The sequence below is a fragment of the Macrobrachium nipponense genome, chromosome 40 (assembly GCF_015104395.2).
Source record: "Macrobrachium nipponense isolate FS-2020 chromosome 40, ASM1510439v2, whole genome shotgun sequence".
NCBI lineage: Eukaryota > Metazoa > Arthropoda > Malacostraca > Decapoda > Palaemonidae > Macrobrachium > Macrobrachium nipponense.
Window position 1 is genome coordinate 48,115,194 of NC_061101.1, and position 26,448 is coordinate 48,141,641.

The 26,448-nt window shown below is 37.6% G+C and overlaps 1 protein-coding gene across 9 annotated transcripts in view; it reads right to left on the minus strand.

Moving 5' to 3' along the window:
- The window catches only part of LOC135212135 (multiple C2 and transmembrane domain-containing protein-like), a 252,696-nt gene that overhangs the window by 136,459 nt on the left and 89,789 nt on the right, over window positions 1-26,448 (minus strand). For 2 of the 9 annotated variants that reach the window (XM_064245539.1, XM_064245538.1), the window contains exon 1: window positions 1-103. This exon is cut by the window's left edge. The exons of 4 other annotated variants lie outside the window; for them this stretch is intronic. The gene's annotated coding sequence lies outside the window, so the exon portion shown is untranslated. Of the gene's footprint in view, window positions 112-26,448 lie in introns of those variants that run through there. 3 more of the 9 variants (XM_064245540.1, XM_064245541.1, XM_064245542.1) reach the window with 3 other exon arrangements.

The following is a 26,448-nucleotide window of genomic DNA, read 5'->3' on the forward strand; positions in this document are numbered from 1 at the left end:
AGAGGTTTAATCTGTTATCACACGTGATGCACCGCGACGGCGCGACAGACACATCCACACGTCACAACAGCCCTGTTGCTACTGGTCTGGTAAAACCGCTTGAGTGCGAGGTGGAGTGAGTGAGGAGGAGCCCGCGTCTCGTCTCGATAGCAGCTCCAGCTCGCTCTCTCTCTCTCTCTCTCTCTCTCTCTCTCTCTCTCTGTGTGCTACACCCCACCATGCCAGGCCAACCGTAACACCCCTCCGATATGAGATGACCACCACACCCTTACCAAACCCTCCTCCTCCTGCCACCATTACCATCACTATACCAGTGCCCCCACCATCATCAATACCATCGTCATTAATTATGACATCTCGAGAGAGAGAGAGAGAGAACATCATCTATATTTCTTGTGTCCGTAACCTGATTAGGGGCTGCTCTGCTCCTGCTGCCACCGACGTTTATTTGTTTGTTTGTTTGTTTGTATGGTGTTTTCACGTTGCATGGAACCAGTGGTTATTCAGCAAAGGGACCAACGGCTTTATGCGACTTCCGAACCTACGTCGAGAGTGTGAACTTCTGCCACCAGAAATACACATCTCTGACCCCTTCAATGGAATGCCCGAGAATTGAACTCGCGGCCAACGAGGTGGCACGCCAACACCATACCGACCACGCCACTGAGGCGCTCGACGTGACTGGATATGAAAAGGGATGTGAAAAATTAAGGGACATAGACCGTGCTAAGGTGAAGCCTAAAAAGGTCTGCAAAAAGGTGTTTCGCGTCGATTTAAAGATACAGGAATTTTAGGATAGGATATCTATGATTTATCTATTAGAATGAAAATGTAAGAAAAATAAATAATGTGTATGTTAAACATTAAGGAACAACTTTTAGTAAAAAAAAAAAAAAACAAAAAAAATATAGCGTACTTATTTTAACTTTCGTTGGTGAAACAACGTACTATTCTAAATTGGATGTCGGATCACTCCTTGTATATTTAAATAATTTACTTAAATTTGTTTCTTTAATTATTTATTTGATAATTTGTTTTCCTAATATATCATCTCCCATTTCTGTATTTCCATAATATACCCTCGGTTACTTCTTCCTAATGAGCATCATAATAATTTTTGGGAGCTTGAAATTCAAGTCAATGGGCACTTTGGTGGATTTGTTCCATAAGAATAGTGTTCTTCATAATAATAATAATAATAATAATAATAATAATAATAATAATAATAATAATAATTACAAAACTGAGGGCAAGTTTTGTAAATAAAACACCATTTTTTCTAAACAGTGATAAACCGAAGTCGAAAAAATAATAGAATGAAAAAAAAATAAAAAAAATAACTAAGAAATACAGTGTCAGCATAAGCTAGTCTTCCTTCCACCCTTAAGAAAACCCTCGCAGGTCAAACAACCCATTACAACCATAATCTCTGCCGTTACAATTTAGTTCACTCGCATGATGAGTTGATACCCGGGGTACTGAGAGAGTAATGGCCACGTCGAAGTGCCACTCAAGGCCAAAGAGCAAGTGCCCGTCCATCTTGCTGCTGTTGTTATTATTATTATATTTATTATTATTATTATTATTATTCTATGTAACAATGACAAGCCCACTACAGGAGGCATAAACTTAATGCTCAAGCTTCCAAAGAATATGGAGCTCATTGGAGAGAATAAACAAATTATTATTATTTTTTTTTTTTTCACAGTCCTCCTATTCGACTGGGTGGGTGGTTTTTATAGTGCTTGGGGGGTTCCGGGTTGCATCCTGCCTCCTTAGGAGCCCATCACTTTTCTCACTGTGCGCGCTGTTCCTAGGATCACACTCTTCTGCATGAGTCCTGGAGCTACTTCGGCCAATAGGTTTTCCAGATTCGTTTTCAGGGATCTTGGGATTGTGCCTACTGTCCCTATGATTCTGGGTACAATTTCCACTGGCATATCCCATATCCTTCTTATTTGAGTTTTCAGGTCTTGATACTTATCAATCTTTTCTCTCTCTTTCTCTTCTACTCTGGTGTCCCATGGTATTGCGACATCAATGAGTGATACTTTCTTGATTTTGTCAATCAACGCCACGTCTGGTCTATTGGCAAGTATCACCCCATCTGTTCTGATACCATAGTCCCACAGGATCTTTGCCTGATCGTTTTCTATCACATGTCCACCACAGGGGCCATAAACTTGAAATTCAAGCTTCAAACGAAGTGTTCATTAGGAAGAAGTAAGAGGGCAAGGAAAAAAAATGAAAACTCTCACCTGTTAAAAAAGGACAAATACATTACTAAATTAATCAACAGATGAAAAAAATGTATTAATATTCAAGGAGAATTAAATTACGGTAGCAATGCATTGCATCTTCGCTCGCTTGAACTTCTGAATAAGTTCCAATTTCAAGACATCCTCAGTGGGGAGATTGTTTCACAGAAGACCTCTCCATCATCCCTTGTTGCCTTATCTGTATCAGTTGCACAATGGCAAATGGTCGTTACTAAAAGATTTAATTAAGGGGTCTCGGTAATAATGTGATGTCACTCTAAACAATTGTAAATATCCATAAATACGTACATGCAGATCCGCATTCAACATAAATATATGCTTACATTTACACACACACATAATATATATATATATATATATATATATATATATATATAATATAGAAATATATATAACATAGATATATAACATGTAAAATACACACACACACATATATATATATTATTATATAACATATATATGTATAAATACATATATATTGATGAAAAGTAAGTAAAAATTCACATGACACGCACGATAGAGATACAATTATCTATATATATATATATATATATATTATAATATATATATATATATATATATATATATATAATATATACCATGTGTGTGTGGTGTGTGTGGTGTGGATGTGTATATATACCAAAGGACAATGATAGGCAGAAATACAAGCGCTTTCGTCTTTACTACGACATCGTCAAGGAACGAAAGAAAGAAAGTTGGAAAGAAATTTATCAGGTAAACAAAAGGATCAAGTATACCAGATGGTTAACTATCAAAAGGGTAAAAATTAAGAGAGATAATCCAGGATAATCGGATAATATCTCACCGTCACAAACGTAAACATAGATTTAACCCTAACAGAAACTACAACGTATCCGTAGAGTCCAAAACATGTATAAAACTGAATATATTAATTTTGTTGCTTATATTCATCTACAACTTTTTTCATTGTGAAGGAATCGAGTTTAAATTCAGAACATTTCCATTATTTGACTTGATTAAACATGATTCAATGATATTCCTTTTAACTGTGTCATTACATGGGATTAAGGCTCTTGCTTGACTCCACTTACTAGGATGGTCTAAATCTCTGTGTACGAATAATGCATTCGATATTTGTCCAGTTCTCACAGAATATTGGTGCTGTTTGTCTCTCGTTGTGAAAGGGATTTACCGGTTTGTCCGTAATATTAAGAATCTGAGCCTTCCATTGGGGAGAGAGAGAGAGAGAGAGAGAGAGAGAGAGAGAGAGAGAGAGAGAGAGAGAGAGAGAATCGTTACGTATGATCAAGCCCCCTCACCTACTTAAAAATTAAAAAAGCGCATTAATCCTCTCTGCTGTGACGTCACGCTAAAGGTGGCCAAGTCAGATGGGACATTCCCCTGAAAAAAGAAATCTTTCATATTTCATTCAATATCCCCCGACTTTTGATGTTGTCACCTACTATAAAAAGGACCTAAACGGCAGGAAAGCCTTCGTATCGACAAGAATACGGAATGTACGCCAAAGGCCAAGCATCTGCACCTATGAGGTCATTCAGCGTTAAAAGGGAAATCGGCGGGTAAAGAAGCTTGAGAAGTGTAACGGGAGGGAAACTCTCTATACTATGAAAACAGTTGTTAGAAAGGGTTGAGGATATCAAATGGAAGAAGGAGAATATGAACGGTGATACAATAAAAGGAATGAAAGGGGATTGCGGCTAGGGGCCTAATAAGGGAGGGACGGTGCAAAGACACCTTATTCCCTTTCTTTATGAAAAAGAAAAATATTTAGCTGCTAATTCACAAAAGAGAACAAACTAGACTGGGCGCAGATCTCGGGGGCTATATACCTTATCTCAGAATGAAGTATGGGAGAAGATAATTTATCTTTCCCTGGCGCCTACAAATACGTCAGAGCTACAGTGAACGTCGTCTGCAGGATTGATTCTATGCTGGGAAGTTGAGCAGGTTGAAGTTTTTTTTCACAGAAGAACTAAATCACAACAGTACATGTATGTGTGTATATATATATATATATATATATTATATATGTATTAAAAAATATAATATATAATATATATATTATATGCTTAAAAAAAATCACGGTAGAATGCGCAATCACTTCATTAAATAAGGCGAATACCACAGGAAAATGATAAGGAGAATCCAAGCGCTTTCGTCTTACTACGACAATCGCTTGGATTTCGGCTTGATCATTGTTCTTATGGTATTCGCATTTTACCGTACATGGCTATTTTTCTCTATTAATAAGTATATATATCTATTATATCTATAATATATATATATATATATTTTATTTTATCTAATTATAATATTATCTAATATATAATATATAATAATATAGTTATATATATATGTATATATAAATATTTTATAGATATATATATATATATATACACACACATAAATTTCTATTGAAGTAAGTGTGATTGTTTGCAGATACTATCTTCTTAGTAAGACCTTGAATCAGTCTGTACTGCTTCTCTTTCTCATCTTGAAAGCTTCTCAGGAATATGGAAAAATCCAATTTGAATTTCTTTCTATTTACTTTCTCTTTCCAGTCTATGGACCGATTCCCCACATCTCTCGGCAGCTTCATCAGGACTGTATGTTGACTTACAAATCCAGTCCTGATAGAAAAAGAATAAGTAAATGGAACGAATCTTGAATACTTTTCTCAACTCCTGAGAGGCTAGCCTGGAGAGAAGGAGAAGTCGGGTATAGGAGATGGTATCTGGAACACGAAGGATGAACTCGCCATTAGCTGAACCACCCTCCCCGCCAACAAGAAAAACAAAAACAAAAATAAACAACAACAAACAGTGTCCCTCCTTTCGTGAAACAACGGCCATCACTGTATGTTCCCGAGAGTCAAATCTAGTAACATACTCGCCGCTATGCCTGATGTACAAAGTCGCTGAATGATCTGAACGTATATACTGTTTGCACCCCTCACAATTCGCTAAAGAGAGAGAGAGAGAGAGAGAGAGAGAGAGAGAAATAATGATGTAAGAACTTTAAGTCAAAGATGATTAACCATTTAGCGGTTTAGATAGCGGAGAGAGAGAGGAGAGAGAGAGAGAGAGAGGATGAGAGAGAGAAGAGAGAGAGAGAGAGAGAGAATTTAGAAATTTAATGTAAAATGATTCCATTACTTTCCTTCTTTCGTTTTTTCTTTCTTTCTTGAGAGAGAGAGAGAGAGAGAGAGAGAGAGAGAGAGAGAGAGAGAGAGAATAATGATGTAAGAACTTTAAGTCAAATGATTCCATTTCTTTAGATAACAGCGGGAGAGAGAGAGAGAGAGAGAGAGAGAGAGAGAGAGAATTTGGAAATTTAATTTAAAATGATTCCATTACTTTCCTTCTTTCTTTTTTCTTTTCTTTCTTTTTCTTTCTTTCTTGAGAGAGAGAGAGAGAGAGAGAGAGAGCAATGAATTTAGAAATTTAATTTAAAATGATTCCATTTCTTTCCTTCTTTTTTTTATTTTTCTTTCTTTCTTTATTTCTTGAGAGAGAGAGAGAGAGAGAGAGAGAGAGAGAGAGAGAGAGAGAGAGAGAGAGAGTAATGATTTAAGAACTTTTTGTCAAATGATTCCATTTTTCTTTCTTTCTTTCTTTATTTCTTGAGAGAGAGAGAGAGAGACAAGGTCGCTTTTCTTCCCAACGTTTCATCCGAGAATTCGGTGTTCATTCCGTCACTTGCGAATATCAGCAAAAAAGGCGACCTTCAAACGGTGCATAAACGCCAAGACCTCATTCCGAGATCGTCTCCAGGAGTCTTCTGTCCGAACCTAATCTAAACTTCACCAAACTCCACGAGACATCGCGACGAACTTCATGACGATTTCTGGTGAAGAATTCTGACATTGAGGTACCATATATCATGTTTATAACAATGCGATGCTGGGTTTACACACACACACACACACACACACACACACACACACACCAGACATCATATCCTTCGCCGATGTCATCTTTTATAACATGTCACTGGCAAAATCCGAACCGTAGCACTTTCTTCTTCCTTATGGTTAAAATTATTACTATTATTATTATTAATTATTGTTATTATTATTATTATTTTCAGTAATCTCCTGTGCTATCAGATATCACACTATCTCGCATGGCGCCGCGTTAAGAAAGATGTGGAGCTGGACTTGTTTTTGATCAATTTTTTTAAAAGGGGAAACTTTTTTTTTTTTTGTGAATATTTCCCCGACGTCTGCCTCGGTTTAATCAGCCGAATTCGGTGACGTAAAAAAAAAATAAATAAATAAATAAAATAAAAAAACAACAACAACAACAACAACAACAACGAAGCTATTCTGCCACCTTAAGACTATCCCCCCCCCCTCCTTGGGAGCTAAGTGCTCTCAGGTGCAGCGTCAATAATTAAGGTTCTTTGCAGCGACACTTCCTTTGAATCCTAGCTGCAATCCCTTTAATACCTTTTACTGTACCTCCGTTCATATTCTCTTTCTTCCATCTGACTTTCCACCCTCTTCTAACTACAGTTCAAACCTTCTTACTGCCAATTTCCCCTTCAGCGCTGAATGACCTCATAAATCCCAGTGCTTGTCCTTCGGCCTACATTAAATATTCTATTTTGTTCATAAAACTATGACCGATTGATTGACTGATCATGGCTACTCAAACTGGCGTCACAACATCCAGGGAATTATCGCCGACCAAAGGAATTTCCTCGATAAACAAACGACAAAGGTTACGACTTTTTAAGCTCTGGATTTTCAGTACCAAACAAAACAAAAGATTAAATGGAATGAGATTGAGAGTTGAGGTCAAAGGCCAAGCGCTGGGGTCTATGAGGTCATTCAGCGCTGGAAAGAAAAAAGTGACAGTAAAAACGTCTGAAAGGTGTAACAGGAGGAAAACCTCAAAGCAGTTGCACTTAAATAACCATTAGGAGAGGATGGATAGCAGGATGGAAGAAATATAATATAATTGGAGGTACAGTAAAAGGAATGAATGTAAGTGGTTGCAGCTAGGGGGCCTATGGAAGGGACGCTGCAAAGATCCTTTAGTAATGACCACAGTGCACCCCGTGATGTGCACTGAAGGCACTACCAACTCTGCGGAAAATGAATAATAGATATTTACTACTAACACTTTACACAAATATTTCCCCTTTTAGAAAACTTCATCGAAACAAGTCCAGTTCCATATCTGATATTTAATGACATTACTGAAAATAGAAATAACATTTTAAACTAATAGTATTTGCAAACCCATAAAAATAATAATAATAATGAAGCAAGTTCGAAGCTATGAGAGACTGGCATTGCAAACCAATATCCACATTACAGAATATGCACTACAATATTAAAAAAAAAATTAGGTAACAACTTCGCACGTGGCAGGATATTAAAGCTGAATTGACCGAAATATTTGGCACTACTTGGCACCATACCATAAGCTACCCAACATACCTATGAAGGTTCTTCATTCTTTTTATTATATATTTTTAAAACTTTTCATCACGTTCCCTCCTTTTAGCTCTTTCTAAGGAACACAATAATATTCTTTGGAAGCTTGACTTTCAAGTCAATGGCTCCTGCAGTGGGCTTGTTCCATATGAATAAGGTTCATCTGCTGAATAATAATAAAAAGATTTCTCCCATTAAGAGAGAAGACGACATTAAATAATTTTTTTTTCTAAATATGGCTATCCCCACCACCCTCACAACAAGGTAGTTGAAGCTGGCTCTCTCGTGTCCCAATTTCTGAAAACACAGTTTAAATCTGTATCGTCTTCCAAACTTTAAGTTATTTGCCAACATGGTATCTCTACAATGTATTGCCAGCTTTCATGAGGAATTTATGAAGATTTACGCACATTACGAAAGATAATCTTTGTTTTGTCAATTGCTACTATAAAAAAAAGGTTCCAAAACTTAAAACCATGTGGTGACAAGATATCCCTTTTTTTTAAAATGATCTTAAGAATTTGTGATGAACCTTCCTTATTGCTAAAATACAACTCTCCTCGCATTTTAATAATTTACTTATTTTATCTATTTATTTAATAAAGTCACTTTTTATTCTTTCATAAGAAATCTTTTCTTTCTTTATTTCCCGTTACCTTCTGTTAACTTCTAATGAACACCATAATATTCTTTGGAAGCTTGAATTTCAAGTCAGTGACCCCTGTGGTGGGCTTGTTCCTTATGAGTCGAGTTCTTCGTCCTCTGAATAACAACAATGAAAGAAGAAACTGTACAAAGTCTGTAAATGATAAAAAGTGATGCCACGAATTCTGATCACCGAATATACAAGAAGAAGTGCGAATGTCAATACGATATCTTCTTTAAACGCGTCCAAGTTATTTATGTGCACTCATGTAACTAAAACAATTTATTTCCCGAGCAGAGCATAAACACAAGGAGAGAGAGAGAGAGAGAGAGAGAGAGAGAGAGAGAGAGAGAGAGAGAGAGAGAGAGAGAGAGACTGTTTTACAATTATCTTTCTTACAAAGAAAAAGTGAATAAAACAATGTATTCCCCATGCAGAGCACATACGAGAGAGAGAGAGAGAGAGAGAGAGAGAGAGAGAGTAGATCTTGTACATTATTATTTTCTTTTAACGTGTCAAAGTAATCTCCCATACAATGAGAGATGTGCATTTGATTAAACAAAACAATATATTCTTCATGTAGAGCATATACACAGAGAGAGAGAGAGAGAGAGAGAGAGAGAGAGAGAGAGAGAGAGAGAGAGAGAGAGAGAGAGAGCTATGTTGTACGCAGGGGCTAAGATCAATACCAACTGTATTACAAGTAACAGGGGCATCTGGAAATACCGTACCGCTCAAAAATAATACCTCTAATTATGACTACATAGGACCTTAGCTAAATGCCAATCATAAAACAGTAATCTCTAGAGTGATCCTGTTTTCTTTAGTTTATAATTTATCGCAAGCAACATTTTATCATGCCATAACAAAGATGTCATTTTAAGACTCCGTGAACTAATGGCACTGAATAGTTGAGTTGAGCTGAATATAGAATTTAGGCCAAAGGCCAAGCATTAGGACATATAAGGTCATTCAGCGCTGAAACGGAAATTGACAGTAAAAGGTTTGAAAGGAGCTGTATGTAGATAGGGGCCGAAGGCACGCTGCAAAGAACCTGAAGTAATGCCTACAGTGCACCGCATGAGGTTCGCTGACGGCTATCCCCCCCTATGGGAAAGGGTACAGATAAAACGATGAAAGACATTGTTTTGAAGTGTTAATAACACCAAGTGCTCCTTTGTGTATGTATGTATGTATGTATGTATGAGTATGGTTTATGTATGTATCTAGTATCTAGTATATATATATATGATCATCCACATCCATATTTACCTGTCCTGCACCTTCACTCTATATATATATATATGATCATCCACGTTCCATATTTACCTATTGTCCAGCAAACCTTCACTAAGTAAAATTAATCATCGACGAATTCTGCGCTCCATTACTCTCAAAACCTTGGCTTCAAAAGACCCTCTCAATGCTTTTACCACTGAAATAAATTAACTAACTCTACTAATATCCTTTCTCTCTCTCTCTCTCTCTCTCTCTCTCTCTCTCTCCTCTTACTTATTCCGGTCGACTGACTGTTTTCTCATTCAATTTCAGCGCCATTATTCTGCGTCACTCCACCAGAAAACCCCTTTTCGTGTTGCCTCGGCGTTCAAGAAATTTCCATCACCAAGGACGAAGTCACATTATTCTCCAACCTCCTGGTTAACACTGAAACTTAACCGATGCTGTCTGAGACGAGTCTTCCCCTGCCAAACAAGCACTCAGTGGAATGGACGATGAAATACAAGCCAAAAGCCAAGTAAGCGTTTGGCCCTACGATAGGGCCATTCAGCGCTAGATGGGAAGCTGAGAGTAAAAAGGTTTGATTGGTGTAACGGGAGGAAAACCTCAGTAATTGTTTGGAGAGGGAGGAAATGAAGATGGAATAGAATATCAGTTGAGGTACAGTAAAAAGAATGAAAGGGGTTGCAGCTAGGGGCCGAAGAGACGCTGCAAAGAACCTCAAGTAATACTGATGGTTAAGTAGGGGTCTTACTTTCTTAATCCAAATTCTAACATAGTACACCTTCCTGGGTACACTAAGCCACGTAGTGCTGTCATAGTTATTACGCGAAACACACACACACACACACACACACACACACACACGCAATGCAATTTCATCGCTCACCAAGTGCTCATGTTAAAACAAAGGTAAAAACTCTGAACCCATTTCAAATGTAGGACTCTTATTCCAAAGTATGATTCTCCTTCATCACCAACAGCCCATAATGTGCACTGCAATCAACGTACACAATATTCCCCTTACGTTTAAATACGGCTTTATCTACCGATTATTAACTTTTAAATATGTGAGATGTCTTCTCTCTCTGTTTCCCTTGAGTTTCTCTTCCTTGCTAATGAGCCCCTATTCTCTGGAAGGTTGAATTTCAAGCCGTTGGCCCCTGTGGTGGGCTTCTTACATATGAATAGGTTTCAACTTCTCAATAATAATAATAATAATCTATAGAAGCTTGAATTTCAAGTGAATGGCGGCCCCTTTGGTGGGCTTGTTCCATATGAATAGGATTCACCTTCTGAATAATAATAATAGTAATAATAATTAAAAAATCCTCATAGCACGAGTCTTCAAATGGAGAAACAAATCCACAGTTATGTAAATGTACACATATTTCAGTTTAAAAACAGCAAAGATAGCTTTCGGGAATCTGTACGGTTCCCCAGATTGATAAGGGGAACCGTACAGATTCCCGAAAGCTATCTTTGCTGTTTTTAAACTGAAATATATGTACATTTACATAACTGTGGATTGGTTTCTCCAATAATAATAATAACAATATCTTGGGAGTAGACCCTCTTTTAAAACAAGTCTTGTTGAAAAGGATTGCTGCATCAGCTCCATTAATTTTGTAAAGAGTCTTCTCTATTTTCCGTTATTAAGGAATTTTCTCAAATGTTGCTGAAACCTGGCAAGCCAACGTGCCCAAAGGGGATCATCAAATCCGGTGTAGTCATATTGAATTATCTTTATTACTGCTATATCACTATATTACTACTACTAGTTTCTCTCTCTCTCTCTCTCTCTCTCTTCTCTCTCTCTCTCTTCACATGTTTCGGCCAGATCTGCTAGGGCATGGTCACAGCGATGGTTGCTGGAGGACTGAATCTTGGTGGTGTTGTTGTTTTTGATTAAGCTGACCTTGTGTCAGCACGGGCTCTTGCTCATAGAGCCCCCTCCGGGTCCTGCAGGAGCATCCGTGAGCGCCCGCACGACCATGATATAGAGCGAAGGACTCACCACCAAGACATACGGGCTGCTCTACGAGCAAGAGCCCGTGCTGGCACAAGGCCAGCTTAATCTCAAACAACAACCACCAAGATTCAGTCCTCCAGCAACCATCGCTGTAACCCATGGCCCTGGCAAGATACTTGGGCGAAACGTTCATAGAGAGGAAGAGGAGAGAAGAGAGAGTGAGGGAGAGAGAGAGAGAGAGAAAGAGAGAGAAACTTGTAGTAGTAATATATGTATATAGCAGTAATAAAGATAATTCAATATGACTACACCGGATTTGACGATCCCCTTTGGCACGTTGCTTGCCAGTTTCAGCAACATTGAGAAATCCTTAATAAGGAAAACAGAGAAAAGACTATACAAAATTAATGGAGCTGATGCAGCAATCCTTTTCAACAAGACTTAATAATAACAATAATAATAATTACATCTCTCCCATATGTAGGAAGTGCAATACGAAAAATGAAACCATAAACCACATACCAAGCGAATGTCCGGCACTTGCACAGAGCCAGTACAAAAAGAGACATGATTCAGTGGCAAAAGCCCTCCACTGGAGCCTGTGCAAGAAACATCAGCTACCTTGCAGTAATAAGTGGTACGAGCACCAACCTGAGGGAGTGATAGAAAACGATCGGGCAAAGATCCTCTGGGACTATGGTATCAAAACAGATAGGGTGATACGTGCAAATAGACCAGACGTGACGTTGATTGACAAAATCAAGAAGAAAGTATCACTCATTGATGTCGCAATACCATGGGACATCTGAGTTGAAGAGAAAGAAAGGGAAAAAATGGATAAGTATCAAAACCTGAAAATACAAATAAGGAGGATATGGGATATGCCAGTGGAAATTGTACCCATAATCATAGGGACACTAGGCACGATCCCAAGATCCCTGAAAAGGAATCTGGAAAAAAAAAGAGGCTGAAGTAGCTCCAGGACTCATACAGAAGCGTGTGATCCTAGAAACGGCGCACACAGTAAGAAAAGTGATGGACTCCTAAGGAGGCAGGATGCAAAATACCACCCAGTCGAATTGGAGGACTGTAGTATAATATACGTATTTACAATAATAACAATAATAATTCTTTAGAAGCTTGAATTACAAGTCAGTGGCTCTTGTGGTGTTTGTTTGTTTGTTTGTTTGTTTGTATGGTGTTTTTACGCTGCATGGAACCAGTGGTTATTCAGCAACGGGACCAACGGCTTTACGTGACTTCCGAAACACGTCGAGCGTGGACTTCTATCACCTGAAATACATATCTCTAACACCTCAATGGAATGCCCGAGAATCGAACTCGCGGCCACCGAGGTGGTAGGTCAAGACCATACCGATCACGCCATTTGTGGTGGGATTGTTCCATATGAATAGGATTCACCTTCTTCATAATAATACTTAAGCACAGTATAAAATCGACATCCATGGCGCAGATCGGTCTTTTTTCTCGACAAAGAAGCTCAGTATATAGATGAGCAAAGAATTTCCCGGAGAGAGGTCGGAAGTTTAACGCAGAAATGTCTTTGACGTCCAACAAGTTTGGGATACTTTCAAAAAGCCATGTTAATGGAAAACTAGAGTAGGGCTCCAGGGCGACTTGAAAGCCGAAGAAAACTCTCTCTTAATATCTTAATGAATGTCTGTCCCCTGAGGCAAAGGCAAGGTATATAAACCTTTTAAGGACACAAAGGAGTCATTATTTGCTTTCGTCAGGTGAAGCGTCTGTGACCCTTTACCTGACGAGCATCAAGATGATAAGAGATATGTCACCAAAGTCAAGACATCATTGGAGTCACAACATCAACGTTCGTTTACGAAGATTAGAAACATATTTCTTTATTTCCGATGTTTCTTAATAATTTCTGCATAACATCAACAGGGATCTGTTGAATAATGAATAAATTACTAAAACAGGTTACTAGAATTTTTAAGTTTTTGCAGCAATTTTTTTTAGTAATTTATTCATTATTCGACAGATCCCTGATGATGTAATGAAGAAATTATTACGAAACGTCGGAAATAAAGAAATATGTTGGAGTTAATTGGTTTCCCTGGTCCACCAGGTAACACTCTAACTTTAAAAAAACTCCATGTGAGGATTACTAAGCTCCTGGAGAAAGTGGATTCCCCATTGACATAACGAATTCTTGTAAAAACAAGGCGTGATACGACCTCCAGCTTACTCGTGACGCACGTAAGATTTTCCCCTCAAGCATAAAATGCAAACATTGTATTCCATCCAAACTTAACGTGAAGTGGTCTTCGTAATCAATAGTCATAATTAGTACTACTCTTACTGACAACATGGTTCAAATAAAAAAGGACACAAATTAAACGCGTTCCTATATTCTCAGCTATAGTGGAAACAAAATAATTGATCAAAAATATAGCCTCCAAATTCAGTACAACAAACGAATAAAAACGTGCTAAAATCTACGGACAGATAGCCCGTTGTTTCGCTAACGAAAATAAAAAAATACGACATTTTATTAGAAATAATTCTAATGTACTATTTAATATGCGCATTATTCATCTTTAACATTTTCTTTCTAATGATAAAGTCATAAATATCCTATCCTAAAATTCCTGTATCTTTACCTCATCGCGAAACACATTTTTCAGAACTTTCTAAACCTTTACTAACAACACCCTCCCCCCACAACAACAACAACAACAAAGTAGCTTGTGGGCTTAATCCCCGAATAAGCGAAAATATTTTTCATTAAGTGTAAATTTACAGTCCTTAATGCATAGCCTAATCAAGTCAATTATTACACATATATACATATATATATATATACACATATGAAATAAAAATATGTATACATATATATACATATGTAGAGAGAGAGAGAGAGAGAGAGAGAGAGAGAGAGAGAGAGAGAGAGAGAGAGAAAGGACATTTCCTAGAGAAAGGTGAAACTGTTCCATCCAATTCACAATCACAGACGATGCTTCCCCGCAAACGCCCGACAAGAGATGAAAGAGAGGAATGAATTCCTCCATTCACTCACGAACCACGCCTACTGCCAACGTCGCTTTTCGCGAAAGATCGACCATCAAACCTTAACCAGTCATTTTAGGTGGACCTGACCACTGCGAACTAGCACATGAGAGGAATGGAAGACTGCAGTAGCTACAAGAATGCAAAACTGAGAAAAATTGTGGTTTTCCCTCGCCCCATTTGCAGATACTGCAAATGGGACCCCTTAATAACTCGTGGAAAGCTTTGAATAATCATTCTGAAACTGCAGCGGCAACTTGTGTATTAAGGTTTCACGAGCCCGACAGGTGGCATATCTCATTTTCGGTAATTTTGCAGCTTTTCCACTTTAGGCCAGAACAGAAATCAAGAAATAACGCAAGGTCAACAAACATTCAGGGATTGCGGCATTTACAAAAAGGTCATGGAATCTCCTCGGAAGGCTTAGAAGAAGAAGAAGAAGAAGAAGAACACGTCAGCTTTAAGAGAGACCAGTTGTTGGCAAGCAAGGGGGGCATTCGCCAGCTTTGAGCTGTGTGCCTGTGGCTGTGTGTGGGTGCGAGAGCAGCGCCCCTGTTTCATAATAGAAGTGTGTCTGTTTCCTTCCTGCTCTGTCGCGCCATACCAGAGTCATGAACAAGTCTCCCGCAGGAAAAGGGAGTCAGCAAAAGCGAAGAGTCGTTTCTTCTTCGGCATAGATCAGCTTCGGAACCCACAGGTATCATTCATCAGCCCGAAAAACTTAGTCCTCAAGGCCAAAGCGTCGTGACATTCCGCTTGATTCATTAAAAGGATCGAACAGAATGTAGAATTTAGGCAAAAAGCCAAGCGATGGGACCTTTAAGAAAAGAACGTTCGAAAAGTATAAGAGGAGGGAAAAATCGAAGTTACAATATCAAACAAGAGTTAGGAGAGGGTGGATAGCAAGATGGAAGAGAGAGAATACGGATGGAGGTACAGTAGAAAGGAAGGAATGAAAGGGGATGCCCCTGGGGCCGAAAGGGCTGACTTAGCAAAAGTGACCCACGTCCTGAGATAGGTCACTGGTCTTTTGAATGAACTGCTCAAAGTTCAGCATCTTTCAAATGGATGGAAGGAGGCGGCGATCTTTTCTTGTTCTCTCTCTCTCTCTCTCTCTCTCTCTCTCTCTCTCTCTCTCTCTCTCTCTCTCTCTCGTTAACAAACCCGCATCGGATTTTGAAATAAAGGATCCGCTTTCAAGTCCTGCAATTTTCGCAGCGAGAAAACACGTCGACGTGAATTACTATATCGTTCTCGCCTCCGTGAAATGAAGATATCACGTCTTTACCACCGACATAAATAAGGTATCCCAAGATTGAGGGAGAGTTGTGTGTGTGTGTGTGTGTGTGTGTGTGTGTGTGTGTGTGTGTGTGTGTGTGTGTGTGTGTGTGTGTGTGTTGGTGGGGGGTTGGGAAGACAACTGAATTTAACCAGCGTAGGAAATCAATCGCATCTGACATAAATTGACGGAAAGCATGAATACCATCACATCTCACCTGTCCAGGCCCGTGAAAGACTCAAAAGTGTCATATAAGCAATAGGATACTTTTGAACGACTTAACAGGCAACATCGTAATTCAACCATTATATCTGAGAGTATTAAAACTATGAATGCAGACATCTCAATACTTTAGATATCGAAAGTAACAGACGGTCACTTGTATTCTTTTAAAAGGACCATGTTAAGTTCAACTAAAGCCCATCTAAATGTTGCGGATATTGAACATTGCAGAGGAAACTCCTATTCTTTTAAAACGTGCCGTTTTAGGTTCAATTACAGGTTTGTTTGTATGGTGTTTTTACTTTGCAAGGAACCAGTGGTTATTCAGCAACGGGACCGACGGCTTTACGTGACTTCCGAACCACGTCGAGAGTGAACTTCTATCACCAGAAATACACTTCTCTAACCCCTCAATGGAATGCCCGAGAATCGAACTCGCGGCCACCGAGGTGGCAGGGTGCTCCTTCTGCTTTCCAACTTCCTAATTCCATAAACGATTTATAAAAACCTCCGCTCCAAGATAAGGTCATTGTACATGATAACAGGTTGAATGACGAGACAAATTCCTTCCCGTCTCTTTGTCTCGCATTCTCATATTACAACAGTAACTGGAAATGTGAAAACCGAACCCCTCCGATCTATAAGTGAAGAAAAGTATATCTTAGTTTAACCAGAATACCACTGAGCTGATTAACAGCTCTCCTAGGTCTGCTTTCTTTGGCCTAAATTCTATATTCAGTTCGACACAATGACACTGAGGAAATGTGTAGGCTGGAATTGAAAAAAAAAAAAAAAAAAATCATATAATTAGGCCAAGGGTAAAGCGCTAGGAACTATGAGGTCATTCAGCACTGAAATAATGTTGGGCGCAGCTGGTAGTAGAGGGTTGAGGGAAGTCAGATGGAAGAAAGATAATATGAACGGAGGAGGCTAAGAGAAGGAAATAAAAGGGGTGGCAACTAAATAATATATATATATATATATATATATATATATATATATATATATATATATATATATATATATATATATATATAGAGAGAGAGAGAGAGAGAGAGAGAGAGACGAGAGAGAGAGAGAGAGAGAGAGAGAGAGAGAGAATCTAAACAACAGATATCATCAAGAGGACCACTTCCTACATAAACGAAATCTACCAGTTTCTATAAGACAGAGGAAATCCAACGAGTCCTTCGCGTGTAACCTTTTGAAGTTAATATAACAAAATTACACAATTAAAACATTTCCAAGGAAGGACAGATTTCACCTGATGAGAATTAAACATTGAAGAAGCTCTCGAGTTGATGAGATGTTTGAACAGACAGGAATTATTCCTTTTGCGACATGACAGAATTTTTTTCATATTCGTTCGACTCCAGATTTTGCTCCTAACCTGAGCCTCTCAGCTTATTATTATTATTATTATTATTATTATTATTATTATTATTATTATTATTATTATTATTATTATTATTATTTATTTTTTATTATTATTATTATTATTATTGTATGATGGAAGTAAACCCTCCTGTAAACATGTTTGATTAAAAGTAATAGCTGACCTCAGCTGCTTTCATTTTATATAAAATCAACGCAGCTGAGACAGCAATTACTTTTAATAAAAACGTATTATTATTATTATTATTATTATTATTATTATTATTATTGATAAAGGTCCACAATATTATTCAGAAGTGGATTGCAATGTTGCAATGATTTTTAACAGATGAACCCAGCACAGGGTTCGAAAGCTATCGTTGCGCTTTTACAAATTATTACAATCCACTACTGAAATATTATTGTGGACCCTCTGAATAATAATAATAATAATAATAATAATAATAATAATAATAATAATAATAAAACAATAATAATAATAATATTAAATGGCAAAAACTAAAAATATGGTTATTAAATATAACACCTCCTCCACCTACAAGAGAGAGAGAGAGAGAGAGAGAGAGGAGAGAGAGAAAACTGAAATCACTGTCCCTTAACAAGCAATCTGACCGGAACTTTGGTCAAAAGCCACCTGGAACTAATGGCAATTACAGACCCGCAAGTTTAACTGAATTATCATCTCAAGGGCTCCTCTTTAACACGCCACCCCTACCCCTCAACCCCTGCCCCCCCCACCCCCCACCTCCCAAGCCCCTGGGGTCACTTTGTCTCCCCCCCCCCCAAAAAACCCAAAAAAGAGATCTGGACCAGATGCTCCACGAGACAACGACAGGGCAACCATTGCCCGGGTAAACCGTTTTCTACCTGCTGGGAGAGAGAGAGAGAGAGAGAGAGAGAGAGAGAGAGAGAGAGAGAGAGCTCCAGTGTCCCTAGCTGCATCCACTGAGCAATTTATTTAATTTCTTACTTTCTGGATTTCTCTAGGAATGGAATGGAATGTGAGTTTTAGGCCAAGAACTGCGACTAAAGATGTCATTCAGCGCTGTGATGGAGGGGAATAAACAGGATTTTAAAATAAGAATACTCGTACCATTATACACACATACCCATATACATTAAATAAACACTTCCGCAGGTTGCACATGTACAACAGATGATAATAATAATAGTAATTGTATAAACAATGATGTACATTGGAAGAATTTAAGTAATAAACTTGTTTCCAATAAAACCTTCACTAAATTTACACCACTGCGTCTAAAATTTCACGCGCTGATTGCCTGAAAGCGCTCAAGTGCCTGACTTCACCGCCAGAATTTCATAAATAACATAAACCATATGGTCTGATTCCTCCAATAACACCCTTCCATATTGTCAACAACAGCCAAGCCTGAATATTAGTTTCTCATCCACAATTATGGAAGAAATGTTCCTTTATATGGTATCCTTCGTTCTTCAAGAATGTCATCGTCTTAGAAAATAACCAGTATTGTACTGTAAGAAATCTATCGTTCTTCAAGAATGTCCTCGTCTTAGAAAATAAGTCAGTATTGTACTGTAAGATATCGATCGTTCTTCAAGAATGTCCTCGTCTTAGAAAATGGTCAGTATTGTACTGTAAGATATCTATCGTTCTTCAAGAATGTCCTCGTCTTAGAAAATAGTCAGTATTGTACTGTAAGATATCTATCGTTCTTCAAGAATGTCCTCGTCTTAGAAAATGGTCAGTCTGGTTTTGCACCTTTCATCTTATCATTTAGAAATAAAAATAACCCCATTAAGAAACAGAGCCTCAAGACGGCCTGTGGCTAAGTTTGGAAAGTAAAGCTGGAATCATGAATTTCAGTACACATGAACGTCAGGGTAACTCTTATGGTGAACATGCTCTTAGTTTTCTGTAAAAGTAAACTACTGAGATGGCTTTGTCTGTCCGTCCTCAGAACTTAAAACTACCGAGGCTACAGGGCAGCAAATTGGTATGTTGATCATCCACCCTTCAATCTTCAAACATACCACATTGGAGACCTCTAGCCTCATTAGTCTTCATTTTATTTCCGGTTAAAGTTAGCCATGATCGTGCGTCTGGCAATTTTTTTCCTTGTTTCGTAAGCAGTGTTTTCAAAGTTTCTCGTCCGTTGGATAAGGCTGCTCCTTTGCGGAGTTTACAGATGTTTCCTCAGCTTGAAAACTTGTGTACTGAAATTCTTTAAGCCAATTGCACAGGAGGTACTTTATGAGCATTACAAAGATTCCAAGTCTACTTTCAAAGATAAACGTTCGTTTGTAGTTCCGTACAAAAGCGTATTGTAATAGGTGCATTTACTCGCATTTTTTAAAAACTATTTATTAATTTGTTCATTTATCTGTTTTTAGAATAACTATAGTTACCTCTTTCTGTTTCCCTTTACATTCTGCTGCGTCTTTCGAACGAACACCGCTATATTCTTAGGAAGCTTCAATTTCTAGTCAATGTCCCCTGTGGTGGGCTTCTGCCATATGAACAGGATTCATCTTCCGTATTAATAATAATAATAATAATAATAATTTAATAACTGACATTCCCATAAATAACACTTGAAAAACTTTTATGAAAAAAAACCATACTTGTGGGAACTTCATTAAGTCGTATTCTCTTCCATCTGATTAAAATCACAAAAACTGAGAAAATAAAAGTTTTCCTTTTTTTGTGTGTGTGGTCGAAATCCGTCTTACTGCTTCCAGGCTCGTTACGTAAGGAGAAATAACACGGTGCAAATATCGACTACTTTTTATGAGACTGTGGCTGATGCAAATGTACCACAGTCGAAAAAGATCGATTGATATCGTTTGAGAGCAGTATATTTCCAGAAAGAGGCAACAGCAATCAACCCATAGCTGATAGAGAGAGAGAGAGAGAGAGAGAGAGAGAGAGAGAGAGAGAGAGAGAGCACATTTTCAGGAAGATGTATCAATCATAATAAAATAATAACCGAGAAAAACCGTATAAGACGGCGTCTGAAAATGACACCTCTGCTGAGTGTGGAAAGGGATTGTATAAGAAGTGATTGATTGATAGATATATCAGCGAATAAAATTGGCGACACGACATCTATAGGTTATTGACGCCACATCATAAGGAGAAATCGGAAGAACCTCCCCATCAGCTGTGACGTCATGTAGGATGAAACTATATGGGTCCTGTTGACCAGGGAAGCAACAAGCGACGTACGATAAGCGAAGCCTGCATATCTCGATGGCCGGAAGTTCTCATATGGACACATTAAAACAATTTCAGACGAAAACAGACACAAGGACGGGGCGTGGCTGTGAGAGATTGATGAATAATATGGACTGCAGGCCGTTGGAGGGAGGGGGGCAAACTAAGTCTCTTGCAAAGTTGGGCGAGTTCTACTAAATATCTTTGTTCTGGAGTTACTCCAGTTCGCGTCTGCGCTGTCGAGGAAGATACTGCTACCTGGAATGATTGGATTGTGTTTGCCATCGTCTGAAGGGATGCCATTACAGTGTAGACAGGAAGCCTATGTCCAAAAGGTTAGGTTTCTTTAAACAAAACAAAAATTTAAAGTAAGCCGATTGTAAAGTGAACACACTTCAACAACGTGCAAACTTGTGGGTTGGCCTAGTATTCTTTACACCTTGGTAAGGTGCAAGGTCTAAAGAATATGGTATTCTAAGGTGCAAGGTCTAAAGAATATGGTATTCTAAGGTGAAGGTCTAAAGAATATGGTATTCTAAGGCGCAAGGTCTAAAGTGTACAGTGAAATAAGGTGCAAGGTCTAAAGAATAGGGAATTCTTTCTACCTTGGTAAGGTGCAAGATCTAAAGAATATGGTATTCTAAGGTGCAAGGTCTAAAGAATACGGTATTCTAAGGTGCAAGATCTAATGAGTATGATATTCTGAGGTGCAAGGTCTAAAGAATATGGTATTCTAAGGCACAAGGTCTAAAGAATAGGGTATTCTTTAGACCTTGGTATGGTGCAAGGTCTAAAGAGTACATTATTCTTAAGACCTTTGTAACGTGCAAGTTCTACAGAATACAGTATTCTTAAGACCTAGGTAAGCTGCAAGGTCTAAAGAATACGGTATTCTTTAGACCTTGGTAAGGTGCAAGGCCTAATGAGTACTCTTTAGACCTTGGCAAGGTGCAAGGTCTACAGAATACATTATTCTTTAGACTTTGGTAAGATACAAGGTCTATAGAATATGGTATTCTTTAGACCTTGATCAAATGATATCAGTTTGCCAATGGCAATGTCACTAAGTATATGACATTAATAATAATAATAATAACAACAATAATAATAATAATTCGGAAGGAGACCCTCTCGTAGGCAAGGTTTGTTCAAAATGGTTGCTGCTTCAGCACTATTAATCTTGTAGAGAGTCTTCTCTATTTTTCTGATGATGGCTTTCTCTCTGTTGCTTAGACAGGCGAGCAACGCACCAAAGGACATGGTAAAATTAATTTTGGTGTTTATTATTGCTTATACAGTGCTCTCTCTCTCTCTCTCTCTCTCTCTCTTTCCTGCGATGACTGCTGAGGGACTGAATTCCATTGGCGAGTCCTTCTCGGAATTCAGTCCCAGCAGGTATCACTGGAAAATGTCCTGTAGATCTGGACGAAACGTCGCGTTGGAGAGAGAGAGAGAGAGAGAGAGAGAGAGAGAGAGAGAGAGAGAGACCTTATCTCTTGTTCGGGTTGCCCCAGGTCCTGCAGTGTGAGGCACCTCTAATGTCTACCAGAGATTTGCTAGTACATCTTCCGGTATATTTTGCATCTTCCATTCTTGGATGGTCTGGGATGCAGCTTAGATATTTGTTGAGCTTATTCTTAAACACATCTATGCTCACTCCTGATTATTCCTCAGATGAGCTGGCAACGCATTGAATAGATGCTGCATTGTCGATGCTGGTGCATAGTGGATTAATGTCCTGTGTGCTTTCCTTATTTTTCCTGGTATAGTTTTGGGCACTATTAATTTACCTCTGCTTGCTCTTTCTGATATTTTTAGCTCCATGATGTTTATCAGCTATTCCTTCTATCTGTTTACATGCGAATTATCATGTAGCGTTCTCTTCTCCTTTCTAGACTATATAATTTTAAAAGATTGTAGTCATTCCCAGTAGTCAAGATCCTTAACTTCTTCTATTCTAGCTGTAAAGGACCTTTGCACACACTCTATTGTGCAATATCCTTTTGATAGCTGTGGGTACCATATCATATTGCAATATTCAAGTGGACTATGAACATACGTTATAAAGCATAGGTCATGTGTTCAGCTTATTCTTGTTTTTAAGTGCCGTAACTCATCATCCCATTTTTTGCTTTACATTTTGCCAATAGAATTGCTATTTTGATCATTGCATAACATGTTCCTATTCAACATCACACCAAGGTCTTTAACTGCTTCCTTATTTGTGATTGTCTTATTATTACGTCCCCTATATGCATATAGTTTTCCTTCTCTATCTCCATAATTTATTGATTCAAATTTATCAGAGTTAAATACCATCCTATTTACCTCTGCCCAATCATATAACTGTTGTTAAGGTCTCTTTGTAGCGCGTTCCCATCTTCATCACAAGTAATTTCTCTACTTATTTCTTGTGTCCATCGGCGAAACTACTCACTACCGAGTCCTTAACATTACTGTCTATGTCTGCAATCATAATAACAAACACGTAATGCAGCTACACCGTACCTTGTGGCACACCGGATATTACCTAGCTTCATCCAATTTCTCATCGTTTGCAATAACTATCAGTTTTCTGTTGTGTAAAAATTCTTTTAACCATCTTCCTACTTTATCCACTATATTATGTTTTTCTAATTTTCTTCGCTAATATATTATGATCTAACTTGTCAAAAGCTTTTGCAAAGTCTAGATAAACCACATCTTTTTCATTTCCGTTTTTCATATTTTTTGTATATGTTCTCACGGTGGACTAACAGTTGGGTTTGGTGTACTTTTCAGGTACAAAACCATGTTGTCCTATATTAAACAAATTATTTTTTATTAAAGTATAATATGGCATTTTTCTTCATTAACCTTCCATACACTTTCAAAATATGAGATGATAGACTCACAGGCCATAATTAACTTGCCTCTAGTCTTGATCCACTTTTGAAAGTAGGGGTAATAATATGCTAATTTGTGCTCATCATAAATCTTGCCTGTATCTACACTTTGTCTTAATATATGCAAGTGGTTTTTGCGATAGAATTAACTACTTTCTTTATCAAAATAGCAGTGACACCATCAGCCCAGCTGCAGCTCCATTTTTAATTTCATTAATAGGCTGCAGAATATCGGCGGCTTCATCCAATATCTATGTCATATAAATATTCATTTTTTAGTTTTTTCATCCCTTATTTCTGTTAATCATTATTCTTCATTTCATTTCAATTCCCTAGGGGTGAATTCTCTTATATCTTTCTGACAATATATTGCATATTTCCTTTTTTTCATTCATCGTTAATCTCCCTTCAATTCTTAGAGGGCCTATTTCTATTCTTCTTTTATTCATCTTTTTTTGCATATGAGTACAACTAGTTTGGGGTTTTGCTTGATATTTACTAGGGTTTTTTCTTCCAAGTCCCGTTTTCATTTTCTTTTGATTGTATAATCTTTTGATCTGCATTTTCTATCTTACTTTTTAGTTCCATTACATCTTTTGCAAGACCTTTTTTCCACTTTCTGATTTTCTGGAACAAGATCCTTCTGTCTCTTGGTATGCATGAGAGAGAGAGAGAGAGAGAGAGAGAGAGAGAGAGAGAGAGAGAGCGAGAGAGAGAGGAGGAGAGAAGAGAAGGAGAAGAGAGATTAGTGTATTTTAAAAGCAATATACAACACCAAAATGACTCTACCGAAATTTACCATGCCCTTTTTTGGTCGTTGCTCGCCAGCCTAAGCAAAAAACAAAGAGAGAGAAAGCTGTCATGAGAAAGATAGAGAAGACTCTCTACAAGATTAATAATGCTGAAGCAGCAATTTAACCATTTTTAATAATAATAATAATAAAAATAATAAATAATAATAAATAATCAAAAGGCTTTATGGGCAGATTCTGCAGTATCCAGACAGAGAGAGAGAGAGAGAGAGAGAGAGCTGAGGAGAGAGATGAGAGAGAGAGAGAGAGTAGAGAGAGAGAGCAACAAGTAAATAACCTGGCCTCCGCTGCAGTTGCATTCACCCCTGGCCACCTTATTGCTGGCAAGCATGAACCAGCCCGCATTAAAAGCACAGACAGAAAAGGCAAACAGCCTACCGAGGGAGGTCACGACCTCATAAAAAGGGTCATAACTTTCGGCGGTTAGGTCAGGAAATGTGCGACCCACCTAGAAAGGAGTTTTCGACCTACCGCATCAAAACCTCTCATTAAAATGGCAGATGTGCATTTCTGAAAGAAAATGCCATGTCGTATCAATCAACTGATGTCTGCCATACGTTCTTCTGGGTTCTACATGCAAGCCAGATAGCTATGCATTAACAAGTAAGTATAAAGAAGTATATGCCTAAATAACTTTCAGCTCTCACTAAGACTCCACAGCTCAATATACAAGCCAGATAAGTATGTATTCATAAGTATGAATGAATAAGTCTGAATAAATAAATATGTATAAATATGAATAAATATAAGTATGAACAAATATGTATAAGACTGGATAAAAAATCTAAGTATTAATAAATATGCAAAAATAAGGATGAATGAATAAGTATGACTAAATATGTACTAATTTATGAATATATATTATATATATATATATTATATATATATATATATATATATATATATATATATATATATATACACGTATGTATACACACACACACACACACATATATATATATATATATATATATATATATATATATATATATATATATATATGTATGTATGAATATACATACTATTATACCAAAAATTCTGTTATGTATAGGAATGCATGGAATATACAATCTAGTCCAAAGGCCAAGTGCTGAGACTACGAGGTCATTCAGTGCTAAAAGGGGGGGAAATTGACAGTAATAAGACTCTCAAGGTGGTAACAGGAGGGAAACCGTTAGCAGCTGCACCATGAATCTATTATCTATTAGGAGAGGGTTCAGGAAAGTAGATGAAAGAAGAAGAATCGAACGGAGGTACAGTAAAAGGAATGAAAGTGGGTTGCAGCTAGCGGCCTAAGGTAGGGACGCTTCGAAGAACCTTCAGTAATGCCTACAGTGGACCACGCGAGGCGCACTGACGGACTACCTCCCTACGCGGGGTAACTGTCTGAATTTGTCGTCTGGCTTCAACACGTGCTGATCCATCACCTTTAGGCAAGGGTCAACGTCCCTGGATATATATATATATATATATATATATATATATATATATATATATATATATATGATATGTATATATATATATATATATATATAATATATATATATATATATATATATATATATATATATATATATACATATATATATATATATATATATATATATATATATATATATATATATATATATATATATATACACACACACACACACTGTACAGCCATTCATATAAGTGTCCCTAAAACAATGAAGCAGACCACCGGTAGCTCGTAAACCCAATTTGAGTTCCCTTGTGCTAAACAAACGTATCAATAGACGTTTTTTTGCTTTATTAATTGAAGTTCCTCTCTCATTGGAATGACAAACCATTCCTTAGAATCTTCTCCGTAAGGACAAAGTACTCGAGTAATAACCTTGCGCGTTTAGTAACCTTTAAATTACTACAGTTATACGAAGTCACACTGCTGATCTGAAACTTGTGCTTTACATGTTTTAAAAAGTAATTTCTTTAATCTTTCTGTTTCCCTTTGCCTTCTCTTACTTCCTAATGAGACCATATTCTTTGGAAGCTTGAAGTTTCAAGT